At 40.3% G+C, this 24081-nt stretch overlaps 1 long non-coding RNA gene across 1 annotated transcript; it reads right to left on the bottom strand.

The window, feature by feature from the left end:
* Positions 1 to 6951: 6951 nt before the first annotated feature.
* On the bottom strand, positions 6952 to 21086 carry LOC115340558. The gene is made up of 3 exons (XR_003923092.1): positions 20714 to 21086; positions 17532 to 17655; positions 6952 to 7786 (listed from the first exon to the last, which is right to left on the bottom strand). It is a non-coding gene; the product is annotated as an uncharacterized LOC115340558 (long non-coding RNA).
* Between the last annotated feature and the right edge of the window lie 2995 nt (positions 21087 to 24081).

Below are 24081 nucleotides of genomic sequence, written 5' to 3' on the forward strand. Positions count from 1 at the left end.
TTAGATCAAGCACTGCAAAAAGAGGTCTGGGAAGAGATACTCAGAAATAAATACAGACCTGCATTCCGCTTTGCTTATCACTGGGATCATGGAAAGTGATAAAGGGAGACTTGGGATGCAGAGAAGTAATGCAGCTTTGGGAACGCCTGGGAAAAATCCTGTATTATCTTACCAGGGAATCCCTCTTGAAGTCTCACTGAAGCCGTCTGTGGCAAACCCCCTCCGCTGCCCTTAAAAAGGCAGAGTGTGCCAAGCTCTGTGGCCACTTGGCTCTGCTATAGATTCATTGTGTGCCCACACCTTTTTCCTGCCCAAGTCTCCTTGTGCCTTCGAGAAGAGAACAAACTAAACTCTCCAGCAGATTTTGGATTTGGTGCTCTATAATCTCATCTTTGGCATCTATGCAAGGACCAGCCAAAATCTCATTCAGAGAAAGCAGAATTGCCTGCAATCCAGGCAAAAGGCACACTGAATGGTCTAATTTCCTTAAAAGGTCTGAATTCACATGTTTAAATTCTGTGTGGATAATGATTTGCAAGTGATGTCTTTCCTATATCATTCCTACTATAGATTGCCACTCACCAGATCAAAAATAAAATTTTCATTTTTTTAGAATTGAAGTGCAGAACAGAGAGGGTATCCCCCCAAGAGAAATCTGCACAAAACAATATTAACTCCAAGGCAGGTCAAATGTTCACTGACACATCTTGACAATGCCCCTTTTCTTTACATTGACTCTATTTGATTAAACTGATTGAAATGCATTTCATACTTGTGCTTTGTCAGTCTATATTTTGGGCTTCATGAACAAAATGATACTAGATTGACTTACCCAGATACTTCACAAAGCTTGTCGTGTTGAATTAATTAATGTTGCTTGTACAGCGTGAGAATATGGAGATTCATCTTTTCATTTCTGCATTTGCTTTATAACCAAATAAGGGGGTGATAAAACATTACATTGGTAGTTAATAGACATTTTAAATGTCTTCATTTCTTTAGAAACATACAATGGAAGTATTACAATAATTGTCACACACATTATGTAATATTAGTTACATAAAACCAGAAATACTACAGTAGTAACCAAGAGTAGTAATGAATAAAATGATCTATGCTTTCTCTTTTTTTCCTTCCTTTTGGTTAATGGATGGTGCAGAAACTGATCATACATGCAATTACTCTTCAGAAAACTGAGCATAGTAAATTTTACTAAATCTCCAAAGTCTTGGGAGGAGATTTTGTGCTGAAGTCTTGCAACATTGTTAGTGATTTCAGTAGAATTTTATTAACTTCATTTACAACACAGTAGTGCTTCCCCCATCTCACTTACAAACACATACCCATTTGGGCTTTTGTAGGTTTTTTATGATATCCAAACCCCTTGTTGTTAAACACTATGCCTTAATAAAGCTGAAGTCCGTTTTAGTGCATTTCTTTTTGTACTAAATAGAACAAACAAGCAGTGTAACACATGAAAGATGTCAATTAGTTTTATGAATGCAATTAGAAGCAATGATGTGAATGCATTGTATTTTTAGGTGAGAAGCTGAACAAAGCATCATCAAATATGATTGTCATTCAAACAGATGTAAGATGGTCGAATACAATATTCTGTGCAGAAGCTGTCAATATTTGGTTTTGTCAAAAGCCCCTTTTACCTTTTATTCCTTAGTCATGAGATCCAGGAAGCAGCAGTTAAGTCACTTTTATACCAGCTCGCTGTACATACATTGCTTTATTTCAGCAGCAGTGGAGTCAGAAGTCCAAATGAAAGCTATAGAAGCTCCCATTGCCAAAAGTTTGTTCACCATATTTATAGCTTACATACCATAAAAACACATTAATACATCCGAGTGCCTGAGGAAGTATGTACTTATCCTTGTACACTACTTTATCTCTGTGAACTCCATGGCTCGGTTCCCCCTTCTTCTTCTCTTTGTGGCATAAAGGCTATGAAAACTAGTCCTGGTCCTGTTACTGGTAACTGAAGTAGATTCTGCCTTTGCAGGGAGGAAAGCTGGAGGCCATGACATCATGCTGGTGGGAAGGAGGACAGTAGGTATACCAAGCATCTGCTGAAAGAGTGAAGCTGAAGATTTGCAATGGTATGTAGCCTGCTGAAAGAGGACTACACCAGACTACACCAGTTCTGCACCAGACTGCACTTCAGACACCAGGGAACTCTATACACATGGTTTAAGCAGCCAAACAAACAGACACAGTGGTCCAGAGATGTGAATTCAAGGCCTTGTACCAAAGGTTGCTTCCAACTGACCTGGTCATTTCAAGTGGAAGGAGGAGTCAGCCTGGGGTGCCATCAGCTATAGAAATGGACCTCAAACCCATACCGGCTTCTCTGTAAGTTGAGTATCATTCATTTTCACTTCCAAAACACAGAGAATATGACTGTGCCTTCAACATACCTTTTCTCTTCTGGCCTTCTTACAAATTTAAACCAAATAACAACTCTGTCTTTTGCTTTTCATTATATATTTTTTCTTAGGAATAGAAAAAAAGTAGAGATAACTACACTCTTGCTTTAATTTCTGCTAATGGCAAAAGTCCTCAGGGAGGGTGGGGAATAGGGAAGGCAAGGGGGGGGGGGTGAGAAGAGGGAGAAGGAGGGAAGAAAGGAAGGAAGAAAGAAGGGAAGAGAGGGAAGGGAGAAGGAAAAGGAGGAGGAAAGGGAGGGAGGAAAGAGTGGGGGGAAGGAAGAAGAGAAGATGGGAGAGAAGAGAGGAAGAGAGGAAGGAGGGAAGGGAGGAAAACAGGAAGGGAAAGGGGGAAAGAAAGGAGGGAAATATCAAATGAGATGAGCATAGGTAACAAACTGTAGAAGGAATTAAGTTTTCAACTCAGCTGCCAGAACTGACAAGATGAACTTTTCCAGCCAGCCCTGTAGTCTGAAAAGTAGGCTACAGGTTGGAGCCAATAAGTCCAAGGAAGAACATGACAAATAAAGTACAGCTGTGCATCATATTTGTAATAATGCAGCTTAATTAGAAAGTGATTAAAAAGCTTAATGGTTATCAAATGATGCTTATGTCAGAGATGTGTTGCAACTCATCTGCAAGTGCTATGAGACCCTTGCTTCCTCACAGAAACGTAGATGAGATTCCTCTGTTACAGGCAAGCTGCCAGTTATTGTTTCTTATTGTGGTAAAATGCTCAGAAATTCAGTATTGATAACTTGCTTTCTATTAAGTTCACAAAATTATTCTGCTTTTATATATATCATTGTATAAATCTGTTTGCTCTGGTCCATGACTAATATTTTCATTTAAGTGCTTTTCAAGTAAGTTATTTGAAACACTTTCCTCTTCTGTTACTGGGTCTTTGAGCTTACTTGATTGCTGACCTATTTGGTCCAACAGCTGAAAACACTTGCAAATGCATAATTCCTGACTGATATGGAATAGAATTTTTGCAAGATATCCAGTATTGGCTTCCAGATTTCAAGTGACAGGAGCAAGGTTCATGTCTAGGTAAGCAGTTTCCAGGGGTCAACTAAACACACCAAGAAGTAGGCACATCATTTCTAGCTTGATTTATCTACATCTACTTTCCAAAACTCTCATTTCTGCATTTTCTTTAGTGTTCAACAGCTCTTGTGTGCCATAAATGAGTCTTCTTTTAAGATTTTTTTAATAAAAACTAAACAGCATATTGCATCAGTCATGCCTACATAGGTTTTACAGACTTCTAACTCTTTTCTGAACTCTTTCCTAATGAGAGACTGGCTAGGATTTTAGTGGCAGTTTCCTCAAGGCAACACCACCTTCTATTGCTACTTGACAGCCCTGCATTTTAGAGAGCATGCTCAATCACTCTTAGCCGGAGACCACAGAAGTTCACATTCAGCTGTTCATTCAGTTTACATTTGAGTCTCTTTCAGAGTCACCACTTTCCAGATTATCCTTTGTGCAAATATGAGGTTACTCTATTTCTGCCTGTATCATTCGAGCAGACTCAGTCCAGACATCCGTACTGTTATAATAACTGATCAGTCCTTGCTCCTATTGTTATTTTCTGATCTGTTTCTGCAAAATGGACTAACACCACACTCACATTTTTGTACAGATGAATGCACTGGAACTACTCAAGACAGCTTCCAATGGTTCACCCTTATGAGTGCCCCCTGATGATTTTGATTACCCATTGGCAGTATTAGGATGAAAACAGAACAACAGTGATGCATGTCTGTGCAGGTGTTGGGAGGCTGTTACTTCACTCAGAAACAAACTATATTTGTCGTAGTCCAGAGAGTCCTTTACAGGGCCACTTGTGCGCATGTATTCTTCTGATGACTAAGTGGCACTCACACAGTTCATGCTTAATTTTTTAGGTGGATGAAGGTATTTGTTCACAAACATGATAATTTCTTATTTCCCAAGTCTTTTTCATTCATTATTTAATATTTTCCTCCATTAAAATCTTTATCCTGGTTTAAATTATTTGTAAAACAGTCACATAAAAAAGCAGGCTACAAAAGATTCTCCAATAGTCACAGCAAATGTATCACGAGTAGCTCCCATGTATTCACATCAACTACCCATCAGACAGCAACCTGCAGCAAACAGACAGTTCAATGTATCATGAACAATATTCATTTATATGTTGCAGATGAATGTTTGTGATTGATTCTCAAATAATAGAACAGGAATGAGTTTTGTGCAAATGAATAATTGAACCAACCTTGCTATCTTCAGTACAGACTAAGTTTGTTTAAACCAACCACATTCAGCTGGAATGACAGTACTTAATGGAATACACATCATGCTGCATAGTTTGCTCAGCCAAAATTGTCTTCTGCTTGAATTGGCCGGTGTGTATACCACAAAGAAGCAATGCCAATTACCTCCTGGTGGAATCTCTAGAAAAGTTTTGGAAGATCTAAGAATGCACACAAGTTACAGTGAAAGCAAAGTAACCATGAAGTCATTCCTGCATAGTTTTTATGGTACATTTTTGAATTTTCCAAAGCACAAAGGAAATTCCAGCTTAAAACTCTGTGTAGACAGTCTGCCTGCCTGTGAAAGGGTGTGAGAGGTACTACTGGGTTTTTGACTTTCCACTATTATAGTGAAGTATAAGAACAGGAAGTATAAAATTATATACCCTGCTAACTGGAAGGACCAGAAGGATGTCGCGCAACAAAACAACCAAAGACCACATAAGGTGAACATGGGGGAGTCACATGGGTGTGGCTGGACCTCCCTCATCTTGTCGCTCCTTTCTACTCCCATCAAGATTTCACCCCCCCCCATCCCTGACCATGAATACTAGCACCACCAGGAAAAATGCTTGATGTCAAAAATTGTTAGCAACTGAATACAATAGAACCAGTTATTCAATGTCAGATGTGAATTAATTGGATCGTATTGTAAACAAAGTTGAGAAGGTTGCAGATTTGGTCTGTCTTCACTGTATAATATGAACAAAAGCTCATACATTGTGAGCAACTCACTAGGACACTTGCCTACAGCTCCATGCAGCAGTTACACAATTGGTTTGGCATTTTCAAAGGCACTTAACTGGTTGCCATGCGTCTTCAATGTATCTATAATAAAAATATACTTATCTATATTTGTAATGTGTTAAATACTTTCATATTTCATGTTACATACAGACCTTCTTTCTGTGACATTGCCAATGTCAGAGAAGGATGGATTTCAGTAAACTGTCGGCTGCTCCTGGATGTAAATGTAATACATGTAACTAAAACGAAATTTCAGATTTGTTTCACAAAGACAAGATACATTTCAGTTTTAAATCTTGATGTTAATGTTTCAGCCAAAATGGATGAATTTTTCTTCTAAGTCATAAAAGACCAGTTAATAAATTGATCAGTCTCGCTGCTCAGTTAATATAGCAAAGAGAGAGGGCTTCTTTAGAAACATTCATATAATGTCAAGAGGAGTTTATATCTGGAGTTTGCATTTTTTAAAGAGAGACATAATTTACGCTGTAGAAAACTGTATTTTACTGCAGAACAACAGTTGGTTTCTGTGCAGTTGCCTTGAGACTTGCTTAGTTCCCATTATCTTCAACGGAGATGAATATGTATATCTGAGGAAATATTTTGGCCTTGAGAGAAAGAAAGAAAGGAAATAGGAGCATTTGGTTTTGAGTGTCTGCATAACTCCAACTTATTTTCTTAGTACAGCTGAATCTACTGGTGACTCTTGGTAGAAGCTAGCTTTTCTGGCACTGAATACACAGCTTCAAAGACACTTTTGTCTGGTGCTTGGTGGATGACTGAAGTGATGGAATCAAAAGACTTTGTTCTGTGGGACATAGTCTCGTACGTGGAAGAGAGCCACTTTATCATCAGTTTGTGTTTATCTTGTTTTGCTGTATTTCCTGAGCTAACAAACTGTTTCTGGTTGTGTGTGTGTCTGCTTCTTCAGAGGGCTATGAGAGATGCTAAGTTTTCCAGTCTTTTAGGGTAGGAAAAAGAAAAGGGATAAGTAAGCTATTTCTCAAGAAAGACCTCTCAAGCCTTTTCTGTTGATATGACACACTCAGCAGAACATTCCCAACAGTGAAATGCTACCTGCTTTGCTCCTGTCCACCTTTCCAGTTAAAGCAATACTGCATCTAAACTCCTGCTTCACTTCCCAGCTAAACCATGGCAGATCTGCATGCCTATATATCAGATCATGCACCTATATATCAGCAATGAGTATATTAAAAAGAACAGGCAAGTGTGTTGACTCTCTTCTTTTTGACATTCCTTTTTCAAACCTCTTTTGATAGTTTCCTCCCAGAAAGAGAGCGTGGAGTGTGTGCAAACACTTGTTCTCCACATCAAGCCTGACTGAACAATTTCTCTGCTATTCTGAGCTTCTGGTGAACTGAAAATTACCAGCTGTACTGAATTGTGACAGTGTGTGTGTGCGCGCACGCGCGCATGTGGAACAAAAGAGATAAACAGAAGCTATCATATCTGATGACAGCAAATTTATTTTCACAGTTATGACCCAATCTAGCATTTTAATTCAGTAAAACACAAATGCAGCCTTACCTTCTGACTAAACATTATTTCTTGGAGTCCTCATATAAGCATATATGGAGCATGTGCAGAGCAAGGAATCCTCTAATGCATTTCCTGGCTGAGACATAGTTAACGAATAGGGCAGCAAACATGTAAGTGCAGTCATCATTGCACACATTTGAAAAAGAAAGTAAGATTGGGCTAGGGAAGACAGGTATTTCAGAGGTATGCAGCTTCCACTTCATACTTCAGCATGACTGATCCACATCCAGATATGCTCAAAGTTGATCAATGACAAGCTAATTTTGTAATCTTCTAGGAAGAAGATTACAAGCAACCAGGTTATCAGAGTTTAACTAGCTAACACTCCTCAGCTGATTTGCAATGACAAACAGTAACTCATTAAGCTGCAGTAATACATTTGCCACCCTTTGATGTCTATACTCTTAGTATTAAAGTGGTAACAACCTAAGCTTTTTTGCGTGTGCTACGTCATTCCTTCCATGTCAAAGTAAACCACAGTAGCTATAAAAAACGTGTGGTAGCAACCCAGCTAGCTAAATTCTTGCCAAAAATTGACTTCAATAGCTGTCTACAGAGTCTGCCGTAATACTGTCAGCCAACTCATACCATGTGTGCCTTGCCTTGTAGGGTCGTGGCTTTAAAAGGACAACAAATTTGCCAAAATCTCTCCATCTTTTCAGCTGGAATCCTCTGGATCACCCATGAAACGTAGTCACATCTAACAGGAAGGGAATAGACAATAGCCATCAGCACAAGGCACACCTAGGAGAAAGTAAAGAATGTTTTTAGACCCTGAATGGGAGCACTTTGTGTTGGCAGAATGGGACTACCCAGGCTGAGATGCATAACTGCATCCTGAAATAACACTTTTTAAAACACTTTCTATGAGTTGCACTTATCTGAGAACGTTGGAGCCAACTACTGTTTCTGGGTGTTCAGACAGTTAACTGACACCCATACCTGATTTTCTCAAAGGACATTTATAAACACACTGTAAAACCTGCCTCCTTTCTGAACACCATTGCCCAGACAATCTGTTCCCCCAACAGGACTGCTCTGGCACAAGGCCGCTCCTCGGAGGCTTTTTAATCAAATATGGTCCGTCTTTCACCAAAAGTTTGCTGTTCCGGGCAGAGACATGGGCAAGAACAGCAGACTTTGAAAGTCAAAGACCTGACCATAATTTCATCATAATCATGGTCAGATAAACACTACATGTGTACAAAAAAGCTCTACACTCTAAGTGCAGCAAGCCCACTACATCTGGGACAGGTATCTGTATTGTACAGGCACAGAGGGCTTGCAGTAAGTGTGTGGGAGACAAGAACCCTCCTACTCTTAGAATTAGAATCTGGTGGCCTTTATTTTACCTAATAGAGCTGGCAGGAACACAAAGCAAAAGTATGCTTACAGCTGTGGCAACCAGCATGAGAGATGGCTGGCCACAGGGTCCACTCTGGTGGACTTAGGGGATACAGTTCTTGTGTCTCTTTCATGGACTCAGAATCTCAGGATGATGGGCTAGAAGGACGTCACTGATGAACTAAAAAATGAGGCATACTCTGATTGCTACCACTGCCACTGCTGTTTGTTCTGCTCTGAGTATTTGCCGTATCTGAGCTTGCACAGAGATTTGCATGCAATATCTGTGTGTCCAGGATTACCCTTATTCAAAAGGTGTAAAGGGATGGTGCTCTGATTTGGCAAGATGAGGAAGAAGCAATGGAGACCTGCATTCTGGGCAGAATGGTTCAAGTGAGACAAACTGAAAAGGATATAAGAAGAAAAGGGAAAAAAGATGCAGAGGGAGCAGAAAGAAAAGGAATAATAAGAGACTGGACAGAGAAAAGAAGGACCAGAGTAGACAACAGGAACAGCTGAAAAGGAAGAAAAGGCAGTTGAAAGCACCTTGGGAGCCTGGAAGTCATGAAACATTACAGTTTTGCACATTAACTGGTATAAAGGATCAGATTGATTTTCGTAACTGAACTTGCCAGGGAGGGAAAAGAATGAAGAAATACCCAGCTCCAAACACCTGGGCTGAGGCTGGGTGTGAGCTCATTCCACAGTAAAACTCTAACAGCAGGGAAAACTCTGTTCCCATGTGTAAGGAAGGGGAACGCTGGTGACAGCTCTGTCAGTGATGGCACTGCATTTACTGACCGTCTGAGAGGTGGGGGACAGCTCGAGGGGGATACAAACAGCTTCAGCAGAACACTTCCAAGAGAAGAGAAAGTGGTCGGTAGACAACTGCCCCGTTCTCCCTCTGTCACCCATGATGATTGATGAACCTCTCTGCAGCTCTGTCCTGGTCTTTTCAGTGAAAGAATCCAGCTGGCTTTCTCATAATGGCAGAAGTAATTAAAAAGGGGATCAACTTCAGAGGAACATAAAACACACACCAAAAGTCTGTCTCTTTAATGATATCCCCTACATACTTTACTGGCAGGGATTCTGCTAGTCTAATACCTGTTAATTTTCTTTCTAATTAGGGCTATAGCTCACCAGAGGCTGTTTTATACTTAATTTGTTGGGGTTTTATTATATGGCTCAACAGTCAGCCAACCACTGTATGCATCATGTGATCCTGGTTGAGATCTTTCAGGCATTACTGCACACTGAGGCCCTTGGAGAGAACGTGCCACTACAATTTGTGAGTCACCCGTTCTTGCTCTGCCTAGGTCTTGTCATGTGTGTGCTTGTCAGGATTCATCTCCGTCTCCATTACCCCTGGGGCAGAAGTCATAGTTTGTTTCTGCTCACTTGTCTGATTTTTAGCAGATCATATTCCCATCTTCAGAACCTTAAGCAAGTGCCATCTTTGGAGAATTTAAGGTGGAATTCTAAGGGCCTATTTAATTCATCTCAAAACCATCTTTTAATTGACAGGAAATATCCCCAGTTCAACCATTTTCCAATGTTGATGTAGACCATTATACAAAGGAAAAAAAATAAATTAAAAGCATTCTTTGCTGTTACTAAAGAGAAAACTGATTTTCTTAACTGTTTTCCTGGTATTTCTGTCATTTTTTTAAATATTTACTTTAAGAATTTGAAATGAAGTTGCGGTCTGAGGCAGATTTTATTTGTCTGAAACACACCTGAGATCATCATTAATTCTATTTTTGCCAGAAACGCTTGCAACCAAATTATGCACCAGTTAAACAATTAGCTTGGAAATTATCGGGAGAAAAATGAGAGAGTAGATCACAGATAAGCAAAGTCCATGGTGCTTTAGTGACCAGAACATAATATATGCTAATGAAAGAACATTTTATTAAGCCACTATAAGCCAGCTCAAGGGACTGACCAATCTTTGTTTTGCCTCTAGGATGTCAGCTTCCAGGTAAACAAGGGTATTAGTACATCATTGACTCCAAATTGGTGAGCAAAGGAGGTCACCAATAGCTGTTAAATAGTAAACCTCACCCTCCATCTCTGTGGATGCCAGGAAGTATGACACTTAAAAGTCATTCAGTCACACACTGAGAATGATGGTAGCACTTGTTATGTCATCCTAAAACAACACATGAATTCCAGAGAACCACCATCCTGCTTATCTGAATCCACAAAGGGCTTAATTTTCATGCAAGCAATTCCCATGACTTTGTCATTGCAGCTTTTACAGAAACAGGATAATGGAAACTCTTGCCTACCTCTGCAGCAGAAATAAACCTCAGAAAATTCCTACTTTCTCCACTGCTGTCTGGTAGTATTTTACTGAAAGAGATGGAGAGTGCAAGGTCAAGGTAATGGTGGTTGTTGTTGAAAACCTTCGGAAATAATATATTAAATAAAAATAATAAGTAAAATAATAAAAAATATAAATTCATTCATATAGCCAAATACCCTTATCAGCCATCTAGCCCTACATCTAGTAGCTTTCAATATGTAAGCTAGCTCCAGCTAACTCAAAAGAAGAGCAATTGGTCTGGATCTGGTTTTGTCTACAGAAGCATGGGTAGTCAGACAATCTTCAGTGGTATTTGGATGGGAAAACTACAGGAATTAGAGTTCGTAGGTTGGGAAGTTCACAGCAAAGTAAAACAAGGAAACTGAGCTTCTACCTACTGTGTATGGATGTACAAGATGCAGTTGACAATCCAGAAGTGCAGCTGAGTAACCCTTCATCAGCTGTGGAAGACTACTTGTTCCAGGAACAAATAAACTAGGGCACAAGGTAATGTGTTATTTCTTTTCCACCCAGCAAAAGAAATCATCCTCGACTGAAACAACATATATCAGCTGAAAAGGTTCTACCTTACCATCCCATTCAAGAACACAAAGCACAGCAAAACAGACAACCTAAACTCTACCAGCAAAAACCCACAGAACTGAAGGAGGTTCAGATGGTGAGAGGAGTTTTACTGGAGATGTGATATAACCATATTTTTCTCAACATGCCCTGGCAGGCCTAGGTAGATCTCTAGAAGGGAAGTCCTTGCACAAAAGAAAAAAAAAGAGAGAGGGTATCTTTGCACAATACACATCTCAGTGTCACCCACTGCTAGGTAGGCCTAACAAACTTCTCTGAAAGACAATGAACATATGCATGAAGGTCATGTCTATTGGGAATCTTCAGATAGAACAGCTTGGGTTCTTGACTGGGAAGTCTCTAACCCAGAAACTGCTAGAGATATGGAGGAAGGATGTAACAAGGGAGGAGTCACTCCAAAAATGGCCAGCTACTCTATTCTTCTGCAGGCACCTGCTGTTGGCTCCTATCAGAGAAAAGATGCTGGGCTGGATGGAACTTCTCCACCCAGAGAGGAGCTCTTCTGCTCTCTGCTCACCTGTCACTGGTATCCCTTCCTGCTTTCAGCCCCATTTCCATGCAGTGCTCCAGTCCCTGACCTCCTTAAGAGGGACTGCAAGCATCAAGGGACATTACTGCTGATGCGATCATCAATGACTGCTGCTGGAAATCCATGCAGAAATATGTGCTGTGCACAGGGAAGCAGACAGCAACAATACCCAGCTCTCCTTCCCTCTCTCCCTTCCTCCCCTGTAATTGAAACTCAAGGAATCCAAGTCCCACTACCACCTATCAGAAGGATATTTCCATTCCTTCGGGAAGGGGTTAGCAAGGGCAAGCCATGCCTTAGTAGCACCTCTCCCAGCAGTGTGCCCATACCACATGTGTAAATACCACTATGTGCATGTAAGCACCTGATTTTAGCCAGGATTTTTTGGATGTGCCAGAATGAGGGATAAGAGCAAATTCATGTACACAGGCTGGTCAAAATTACAATGTTTTGCTCCATCTGGCTAATTTTCCTCACAGAAGGGGCAGAGGGAAGGTCAGATAGTGGAAGCACCTCTACCTTTTTAAGACAAACTACAGCCTTGTACCTCTGAGGCATGAGGCCTCCTGTAGTCCCGAGCAGTTTGTGGTGACAAGGTAGGTTCAAAGTCAAGCCTGACACGCAAATCATCAAGTCAGGGTCAGGCCAAGTCTGACAGTGGTAGCCAGAGTCATACCCATTCTCGTGATCACCAGGCAAGTCCATACTGACAAGGCAGGTCCAATGTCAAACTAGGAGCAGAGTCCACAGGTCAGGATCCAGCCAGGTCAACAGGGCGCACGGCCAGGCATGACTGCAATACAGCTGGAGCTAGAGACAGGCATATTCACAGCGTAACTCGGGCAGGGACTGAGCTGCAACAGAGCCCCTGAGCAGAAGGTATGGGTGGAGGCCCCAGGTGAGGTTGGTCAGAGCAACAAAGGTCCATTGATGCACTCGGGACCCTGACACAGTTTTTCTAGGAGCTGTACAACAGGAGAGGTGAAAAAGTGCCAAGAAACTTTGGCCTGAGCCAAGGAATACCCAGCAAAATAACGAGCCCCAGCTGTTCCAGCAGGGCTCATGCTGCATGAGTGTCAGACAGGCTCAGACGTTTCCTGTCCCATCGTTTTGCCCCAGAACATTTGAAAAACAAACAAATAATGGTTAGAGCCAATCTGCAGTGACCATGCCCAAGAGAAGAGGCAGCCAGCCAATGTGATATTTTCTTTCCTCACACCCAGAAAAGCCAGCAGCAAACAAATTCTTAAGGGGGGCGGGGGGGCACGGACATGCTAGGAGGAATATTAAAGGCATTGGGTTGCAATGGATTTTAAAACAATCATTGTAAAATTTAGCACAAAGTACTATATTAATAAAGTGTTTTCATAATGCATGGTTTATATGCAAGAGCACAGAGCCTTATCTTTGGATTTCTCAGCTTTTATTGTTTTCAAATTCACCCTTAGGATTCTGATCATGACTGACTTTTTAAATTGAATTCCTCTACAAGAAAACAAGTAGCTGGGTGAGCACGTGAACTAATGCAGCCTAATTTTGAAAGGCTTTTGGGCTTGTGATAACTGACTTTTAAAGTTCTTAACCCTATTATTAATGACCAGAGAATGAGAGTCTACACAGGAACAGAAACTTTGCTGTTGAGTAGATCCCCTGTTGTCTGCAGCCATAGACTCTGAACGAAGCATTTCCTCTGGCTGGTCATTCGTAACAACTCTTTTCCAAGAGTATCTCTGACAGATAACATAGGCAGCTATTTTCCCCCCATGAGGATTAAGAGTATCACCCTTTTCTACTCTGTGCCTAATTTCATGAAGCATCTAGAAACAGAGTACGTTCAAGATCTCTGGCCCTCTATCAGAGCTCACTGAAACTGGCCAGCTGATACAAAAGACACACGCAGACACAAAGAAAGAAAGTGGGATTGCATGAGTGTCATTCCTTAGGAGAGCAGGCTAAAAGGAAAAAAATATCAATCACATGATAACCACTCTTTAATTCGTTTTCACAGACAGGTTGTAAAAGTTCTGTAAAAAACAGAAAAGTGTGGGGGTTTCAAGGAGATATATAAAAATAATAATAAATAAGATACTAATATATTCCCTTCAAATACATAGATCAAACTGTCTGCAGACATTGAATAACCTATGCCTTGTCTGTGAGGCAAAAGAGTAATGACATTTATAAAATGGAGTATTTACCAAGGCTTTGAGTCTTGCTCAAGATCAGAGAGAGAGAGTTCATTGCAGGGTTGACAACAATACCTGAACTTTAATGTCTAGAACTACTACAGGGTAAAAATGGTATCTTTATTCTATTACTGTTTCAGTAACAGAGCAAGGAGAGAGATAGTAACAGGGGTATTACTTCATCACGTTTGACAAAACATTGATTTTTAAATCTTAATGTATTAGGGAAGATACAAGTAATTCCTTTACTTGGTATTTTCCAATAAAAGAATCATGTGAAAGATCATAATCTTTGGACATTTCTTCATGCTTCACCTCCAAACTGTAATAGTCCTCTCCTTCCCTACTTGTTCTGAAGCATATTATAGAAAATACAGCTGGAAGTGTTCTCAAGTTGGGGATGTTCTAGACAGAATGTGTTCCACAGGACAGCCATGATTCCTGAAACTCTAGTTGTTCACATTACTTTTCTACCTAACTGAAAGTTACTGCTTATGAAGAGTTGCAGACAAACACAAAGTGGAGCTAAAAATAGAGGATTTTCTGTTAGCAAGAAAATTTTGTAAGGCACATTAAGCCATATCAGTGCATTCTGGAATGACCTGGTTTTCAAAATAATCTTGATATAGTCACCACTGAATATGTACTAACCATGTTCCAACACAAGATCTATGTTTGCAGGCCACTTTCTACAGGCTCTGGGCAGCTTCTGTGATTCACAGTTCTGTGACAACTTCATCATACAGAAAGTGCTCCAGCTACAGACCCTGGAAGCCTACTCTAGGACTTCTAAAATCTAAATCTCAGTTTTGTGATGGGGACACTTGCAGCTTTCAGAGACTCCTCCATCTCAGAGCTTTTAGACTTACAGTTTTGGGAAACCTGCAACTCTGCACACGCTTGGGAACCCAGAGTTTGGCAATATGCCTCCTGGATCTCCCCTGAAACTGATTTATGAAATACCTGCTTCATCAGGAATCCAGCGACACAGACGGGAATTCTACAGGACACCTGTGTTATAAAGTAATGAAAAATACTTGTAAAATACTCAGGCTCAACAAAAACTTAATTGATCAACATCTATTTCATTGAGAAATTTCAGTCTAACTTTTAAAGTGGAACATTTGCCCTCAAAAGAGGCAATATGTATACCTATACAGTTCCTTTTCAGAGGTGGTCTTTCCCCAGCAGCCAGGTGTTCTCTTTGTCTTACTTCAGCACTGGAGGGACGCTGAGGAGGGAGGAGGTTGCCAGATATTCATAATTCCATTCTGCTAACAGCATAGTGGCCCTAATTTTCTGAGTTTTCAAACACTGTGTAAAATATGGCTATAATGAAAGTTAATATGTTTATGGCTACATTGAGCTTTCTCCGTATAAAATCCCCTTCTGTTCAAAGTCATATAAACTCCATGCGTCTTCCACAGTGGTTTTGAGCCAAGACAAAACAAGCTGTTGATCTTCCAGTGTCTTGTGTACCGTGTCTTCCACACTCTTCTTCTAAAATCTCTTTCCATAGCTCCAGATTCTTTCCCTGAATGAGGATTAGGGCCCTTAACCATAGCTATATTAAATATAAAACAGCCTCTGGTGAGCTATAGCCCTAATTAGAAAGAAAATTAACAGGTATTAGACTAGCAGAATCCCTGCCAGTAAAGTATGTAGGGGATATCATTAAAGAGACAGACTTTTGGTGTGTGTTTTATGTTCCTCTGAAGTTGATCCCCTTTTTAATTACTTCTGCCATTATGAGAAAGCCAGCTGGATTCTTTCACTGAAAAGACCAGGACAGAGCTGCAGAGAGGTTCATCAATCATCATGGGTGACAGAGGGAGAACGGGGCAGTTGTCTACCGACCACTTTCTCTTCTCTTGGAAGTGTTCTGCTGAAGCTGTTTGTATCCCCCTCGAGCTGTCCCCCACCTCTCAGACGGTCAGTAAATGCAGTGCCATCACTGACAGAGCTGTCACCAGCGTTCCCCTTCCTTACACATGGGAACACAGTTTTCCCTGCTGTTAGAGTTTTACTGTGGAATGAGCTCACACCCAGCCTCAGCCCAGGTGTTTGGAGCTGGGTATTTCTTCATTCTTTTCCCTCCCTGGCAAGTTCAGTTACGAAAATCAATCTGATCCTTTATACCAGTTGATGTGCAAAACCATAATGTTTCATGGCTTCCAGGCTCCCAGACTTTGCCTTGCTTTTCCCTTGAATGATTCTTGAAGACCTTCAAGGTCCAAGTGGAGTGAGACACTGAATTCCAGAGTTTCATTCCTGCAGACAGTAGATCCATAAAGTTGTCTTTTTTTTTTTTCACTCTGTCCACTAAACAGAAGCCACAAAAGGTAGCAAGTTGCATTGGGGCATTCTTCTACAGGAGAAACATGTCAGTCGTCAGCACATGAGAAGGTGGTTTCCAATACAATTCTTCCCATTTAAAGGCCTTTTAGACTCTTTTGACATTTTGCTATGTGAAACAGATCCTCCAACTTGACTGTGATTTTATATGTACTCTCCACAATACCTACTCAGAGCATTTTCTGATCCTGTCTTCACCAATACTACAAAACAGTATATCCACATAGACATGATTTTCTAATCATGACTTCCTGTCAGAGAACCAGACTAGAAAGATGGTGGCAACAAAAGTCAGCAGATCTAAACAATTAAGTTAAGCAAATTGAAATATACACCACCTGGACCTACACAATTGCATGTATTCCTCTTACAGCAACAGATAAGATAGAAGAAATTGTGCAGAGCAGTAGAAAGAAGGAACAGTAGGCTAATAGTTAATGCACAGAGAGAGAAGCAGTGTTGGGAATTAGATCAGCCAAGTGCTTTGTTTCAGGCCCTTTATCTAGAGGCCTGTGGAAGGTAGCAGGTGACTGGGTAAAGAAGCATTGCCAGCCCTGCGAAATGCACGGTAGGGCTCAGAATACCAATTTTTTTCTAATCGACACAGTGCTAATGGCAATGCATTCTGTTTTGGAAACATAAACCATAGAGCAAGGTAGAGAAAAATGAATTGTTCCAAACCTGAGCAACTCCTCATTCCTTTTTTTTCTTTCCCCTTTTCCCAATTATATGACATTAAGGCATTTAGGATTAGATAATACTCCGCAAAACAGAAGTCTGTTAGGTTCTTTGTAACCCAATTTTTTATTGAAAATTATAATTCCATACATTTATTCCATATCTGTACCAGAAAGCATCTGTAGGCTCCAGAGCCTAGCTGACCCAAGATGGGTTCTGAGTAGCTCAGTACTCAATGGAAACTGCTAGAAAGGATCAGCTATTGTCAAAAGATGACTGAAATGTTCTGCTAGATATCTACTGATTCAGTTTTCAGTAATCTATAATAAATACAGTTTAGACTGTCAGACAGTAAAGAAATTGAGGCCAGTCAGCCAAATTTTCAAACACATCTTAGCAATTTCATCTACTAATAGAAGACAAATGTTTACAGATTCACCTCCCCCTTCCTTGCATGTTATTGCCAAGAAAATACAAACCAACCCCAAAAATCCAGTGGCCAGCATGGTGTGAATTCATCTTCATGCACACTACAGCTCTGACTTCGGAAGAAGCAGGGCTTTGTTGAGGTCCAACATTCATACCCAAAGTGATCTCCCTTCACAGCCTGAGGGAGACAGTGCAGTACATTGTTCATTTCTGTTAATTTCTGTATTTCGCTATCCTATGGAAAAATACTTGACCCAGTGAAGTCATTACAACATTTTTCATTGATTTCAATCTTGCCCTGTATTAAGTATCTACTTATAACTAAGGGAAGCTTACTTGTGCAAGGACAGTGTTCTCAAAGTGCCATCTAAGGCTAAAATAATTCCCCAAGGAACTGGAATCATCACAAATCTCATTACCTTCTTACAGGGCACTTTGAGTTTGCTTTCAGTAACTTGAATAGCAACACGTATTTTAAAAACAAAACACATTTGAATATAATGAACATTAAAAACAAAAGTTAAGGCAGTGAAGCCTTAGTAAAGCCAATTATAATACTAGATAGCACTACAGCAAAACTCTTAATTCAAAATTGAAAAAAAAAAAAAAAATCAGTGCCCCTGTTGTAAAAATGTCAAACCTCTGTTTTGGAAAGGCTTTTCATCTTATATAAACTACATCTAGCAGTGACTTTACAGTTGACAAAGACTTTGAAGCAGCAAAACCCTGCTCCATGTGACAAGATGTGGGACAAAATGGTGATGCAAAAATAGAAGGATAAATATAACTAAATGTGCCACTCGGAACACAGAAAGCTGAGGCAGGTGTTGTCATAGCTGTCAGCTTTCAGGTTCCTTCTTTCTTCAGATTTTCCAAATCACGTCTTGATTCTTCCTTAAAAAACATGGAAAAGCAAAAGAAGGACCAGATATGAGACTTTTGGTTTTAAATCCATAATGCCAAGTGTTTTGGAAAGCAGTCTAAAACTGCTGCATATTGGTTTAAAAAAAACAAACCACAATTGCCTTGATTTTCTTTTCTAGATTTCAGAGCTTTTCTTCTGAGAGATTAGGAAAGACAAGAGTTTCTGGAGAACAAAATAATAGTTTTAAAAAATTAAAGCCTCAGATAAAACACATAAAAATACAATTAAATATTTTATAGAAATGAATTTTAAACACTTCCCACTTGTAAAGAAGTAATCTAGAAGACATTTTAGCATGAAAACAGAGTTTGGACTTCTTAATGAAGTCGCAGAGGCAAAAGTATCCCAAGTTGTGTCATTTCTGTAAGGACTGAAACAAGAAAATCCCCACCATTGTGAGACTGTGACAAAAATAGCCAGCACTGGCAAAGGAGAGTCAACTGACTTCAGTAAATGAGGGAAATACTGGCAAGCGTAAACCTTGACCTCTAGCAGCGATATTCTCATTTCAAGACTTAGAGGTCTACACACATAACCACCTATTTCTGTCAGAGTCTACTCTTGCTGCAATCCATCCCTGGGCAGACAGCCAGTGCAAAAATCTCTCCAGCACAGAAGCCCCACTTAAGCCGTGGGTTTAACAGGAACATAAATGAAGGGAGTGGTTGAAAATAACCTGCCCTTACAAGGCAATCACATTTCAGGATTCCCAGGCTATAGAGAAAAGGCATCTGTAAACAGAAGTCTCTAAGTCCTGCCTTTCCACCTCATCTTCTCCTTGGAAAAGGAAACCTTGAGCAGTTTCTGTGAAAGGAGCAGTCACAATGTGGGAAAGATAACTTCTAGTGGTTTTGTTCTTCCTTAAACTGCCCTCTATGGCTAAAATAACAGTGGCCGAGCAGTGGAGCACACTTTTTCCCAGTTCTGTAGAATACGAGAGCAGGGGGATGTGTGCTCCTGGAACCTCTTTGCAGATGGTGAGGGTTTTTTCTTTATGCCTTCGTCTTTTCCGCTAGCTCATAATCTGCCCCCTAGCTTCCCTGGGGCCAAGGAGAAGAGGATGATCTTTATATAGCTCTCCTCAGGGACTGGGTGAATCACAGAGTAACATCTAATCCCTCTTGCACTCCGCAACTGTATACCATCCCAGCTGAATATCAAGCCACGAAAAATAAGTTGCAGTTTTAAATACAAAAATCAGGCAGAAGGATTACAAGCACAGTTAGAGCAGTAATCAGTTTCCACCATAAAACTCAAACTGAAAAATTAAACAAAGCAAAGGTAAGAAAAGAAACAATCAGAGACTAGGTAGGGTGCAGAAACCACCTAGAAAGGCCAAGATACCGTGTTCTTTATTTTGGCACTTAATTTTTCTTAAGTTTTTGAAAAATTATATTCAATAGTCATTGGGTGAATCTATTGCATGATTTGTTATTTTTTTTACTGGAAAGGGCATGGAGCCATGTTTTTTTAAATGCTCGGCCACCATGTTTGGTATCTGAGCTGTATCTCATGCACTGTTTGTCATTTCACGCCACTTAGAACAAATCCCAGCTGGCTGGAATCCTAGTCCTGTGGACTGTGAGTCATGGATATTAAATGACCATCATGTGAGCTCCTGCATGCTGCTGTGGTTAGTGTATGACACTGTAAAGTTGTACAGTATCTTATCACAGAAGATCATCAACGTGAATATACAGTTTGAGCGGGAGCACTTTCATAACAACACAAAATAAATTACTTGTTTTAGCAAGCAGTCAGTAAGGAATAGAGATGTGTGAAGCTGAAGCAAAGGTACAGCGTTTCCATGTTTTTCAGGGGACAAGTAAGCCACAGAAAATCAGGTGCTGGTTCTGTAATAGCAGAACTGGGGCAAGAATGGAAAAGGTACTGTCTGTAACGGAACGGTTTGCAGGAAACTTTAAATCTCCTCAAGGAAATCCTGTAGCAGTCTTTTTGATGGGTAATTATAATCCAGTCCAGTCTCACTGAACTATCCTATCAGCATAAGGAACTGAACACACACATTTAAGAGTCTGGCTCTTAGGAACCAGAATAAATTTTGGGATTGACTAAAATACCAGTCCCAGTTCAGAATTTTAAAACAAGTAATGAGATCTTGTTCACTGACACAGTATGGACAATCCTTGGAGCGGATAGTTTTTGTCTATCAGAAGCCCAAATTAGAAGATTTACTAAGCAATCTATTTCGTGCTCATCAATGTCATGCAGGAAATTTGTACTACAAATCAGATTGGAAAAAACTTGGGGCAAAGAGGAAACGTTATTTTCAAAGAATAGCATTTCATACCTGGATTAGGTGGTTTATTCCATCCTAGTTACGAGCTGGGTAAGTTCCTGTCATTGGTGAGAAAATGAAAATCCATTTTAGACAACATACAGGAAAACCCTGTAAGAGTTAGATGTGAAAGTCCATTTCCATCTTCGTTAGCATTGGTAAGTTACTCAGGCTAGAAATTGTTGTTATCCAGTCCGAACTGTTATCCAGTTATCTTCTGCAGGTTACTATGAAATCACGTACTGCTGTCAAAGGTTCTTATGAGTCTCTAATGTTTCAGTCTTCGGTCACGGCTCCAACAAAATGACTTCTCTAGCTGCGAGTTCCAGCTTAGATCTGCTTTTCTGTCTTGCATGCGTTTTTCTTCCTCGTAGCAGCTACCAGCTTCTTCCCACTATCCCAGCAGTCTCCCCTACCTTTGCTTATGTTTCTACCACATCATAGTGGTGTAATTAGCTCTCCTTAGGTCAGCAGAGCCAGGCATTCATAGCTTGCACTTTCTAACACTTTTCTAGCACCAAGGCATTTAAAACGTATTATATTTCTTGAGTTAAACATCAAAAACTTTGCTTTTGAAGTCTGTTCATGGGCCAAAAGAGACAGTTAAAACTCACTACCGATTTTTTGTATAGCAGTCCAGGGCTTTAAAGACATAAATATGACTTGAATCAGATGGGGAAAATTTATTCAAATTGATCCACACTTAATCAAAACCACCATTATAAAGACACCACCCAGTCATATCAGAGGAAGATTAAAGCTGTTAATGTACTGTATTCAAGTTACTATGACTGTCAGAGAAAAGTCAAACACTATGTTGGGTAGTACTAATAAAAACATCATGTTGAAAATACAGCTATGTCACTACAGATAGCTCCAATCTTGCATTTTATTTTTTTTTAAATATAGGGGCAAATTTTAAAAATGCTGTAGAATTTGAAAGAGTTTAAGAGAGAACATCTTCAACTACAGAGAAGCTTTCATGAAAAGAAAAGACCAAGGGGAAGTAGGATTATTCACGGATGTATGAATGGATATTAGGTAAAAGATAAATCAGTCTCATTAACCAGTTGGGAAGACTAGGAAGAAATAAAATAAAGCAATAACATGAAAAAATGCAGATTAAAAATTAGGGAAATTTTCATAACTATGTGAAGGCAGAATAAAGCCAGCTGCAAATGCAGAAACAAGGTGCCAAGAAAAGCTATGAAATTAACTTCACTGAGGATATTCAAGGCACCAGTCTGTGGGGAGTCACTTCAACATAATAAAATCAGAGCTTTCAAGATGCAAAGACATGAACCAGGGAATCCACTCACTACCTTCTAACCCAAATGATCAGAAATGGCTTCGGTTAGCTAAATGTTATGTTGTCACAAGTTGTCCCCATTTATTACAACCCAGATTTCTTGAAATAGACCACCAAGTACACTGACAATGGCCTCATAACCTAAATGTGACAGCAAGGCCAGACAGACACACTGGAGTACCTGACTAAAAATCATCGCTATTTTTCCAGGCCAAATCTTTCATTTTAATTTTTCCTGCTTTAGTGAAAGCATTTAAAAACTGTTTCGTGAAAACATACTGAGATAAATCCTCAAAGGGATTTGTATGATTGGATGTGCTTTGTTTCTAGCAAAGATTAATGCTTTTGCATAAGGGTTGGAAAGCAGTTGAACAGTCGAAGGAAATCAGAAGTCACCACTGATCGATCCCTCAGAGAGAGCGCAGGCCTGTCAGTCTGATTTTGGTGTTTGGAAATAGAAATATTTTCTTCTTTTCTTTCCACAACTGTGATAACAATCTGTAAGCCAATGTACAACTAAAGTGTCTCCAGAAATTACACTGTTTGCAAGAAATGCATTTTAAAATGATTATAATAGTGTACTAAAGAGCTTGAAATTTCCATGCCCACAGGGCAATGTAGCACTACATTTGTGATTTGATGTCACAAGCATGTAGACTTCTTTAGTTTTATATTCTTCAAGGAAATATTTAATTTTTCTCCGGGGAAAACATTAAACCCTACCCCAGAAAACTGTACAGGAGGAAGGAAATTGGTTTTGAGATGGCCATGTTTTGGCTTCCAGTAACCAAAATCAAATCCCCCCCCCATATGTATTCCAGCTTTAGGTTCATAGCCCTACTGCTCTGAACCAAAATAATAAACCTAGGACATATTTTACCCTTTACATTATATACCCCCTTGTAACATTCCAGAGAGTTTTTCTTGTTTTCCAGGGTTCTGGAGATCCATGATTACTTTGGGTTTCTAAGGAAATGAGATTTAGATGATCACTCAGGCTGTCCACTCACACATTTCTCTTTCCTCCTCTCTTTTGAAACAATTGAGTAATTTTATTCACACTTGACATATGGATGAAGGTGTCAAAGATAAAACATTTCTGCAAATTTTGTGTTTCGGTAAAGGAAAAAGAACGAAGCTGGTGCTGCCAAAGGGATCCGGTCATGGTGCATGGCCAGAGACGCCAGCCAGGTGGCCAGTCAGCATATGTGTATTGGCAGGGCAACCAGGACCTCACATGGTTGTGCCCCTGCCACACCACGTGCTGCCCCTCGCCCAGCCGGTCAGGTAAAACTCCTATAACAAAGCCAGGCAGTCAGAAATGATCCACAGAAAACCTGCTTCTCTTTCCGGAGAGGTGTGTGGATTCCAGCCTCCGGAAGCACACAGCAGCACAAGATAAAACAGATCCCAGCACTGCCAAAGCCACGTTAAGCGATGAGCCCTTAGGATTGCCAAAACAGAGGCAGATATCCGTAATTACCTAATATCCAGCGTCACCAAGGTTCTGCAACAAACACTCACTCACCCAGAGCACGTGCAGGGGTATGGCCTCAGATCTCTGTTTCTGTGCCAGAACTCATCCTGGCGTGCTGGGTAAGGCACTGTTCAGCTTGGACTGCAAGCTAAAGGTATTAGTACCCACAGAAGTGTCCTGCCCAGTGGTGGGAACTTTAGCACAGTTGGAAACCTACCTAGCATACTGGGTAGCTGCATTGACATACAGTCCAAACAATGGCTTTGCTGCCGTAGCTGCCATAATTTGTTTAAAGGTAGCTCGGTTATGAACTCCATCTGCTTCAAATGCATCCAGGTCATCATATGAATCAATGCATACAAAGAAATTATTTGTACCTCTTTCTGATCAGTCATCTTGCTGGAGTAGGGAGGGAAAGTCTTTAAGGAATGAGGATCTAGAAAGCTTGAAACGAGTTGAGCAAACATGAACTGGAGTGAGGATTTACAGAACAGCATGTCAGAAAGCTCAAACGTGCTATCTAGCCAATAGTCTAATTATAATAACATGCTATTTGTCTTCACATTTTCCCTGTTAGGCTACAAACCGCTACAA

Source organism: Aquila chrysaetos, chromosome 4 (assembly GCF_900496995.4).
Source record: "Aquila chrysaetos chrysaetos chromosome 4, bAquChr1.4, whole genome shotgun sequence".
NCBI lineage: Eukaryota > Metazoa > Chordata > Aves > Accipitriformes > Accipitridae > Aquila > Aquila chrysaetos.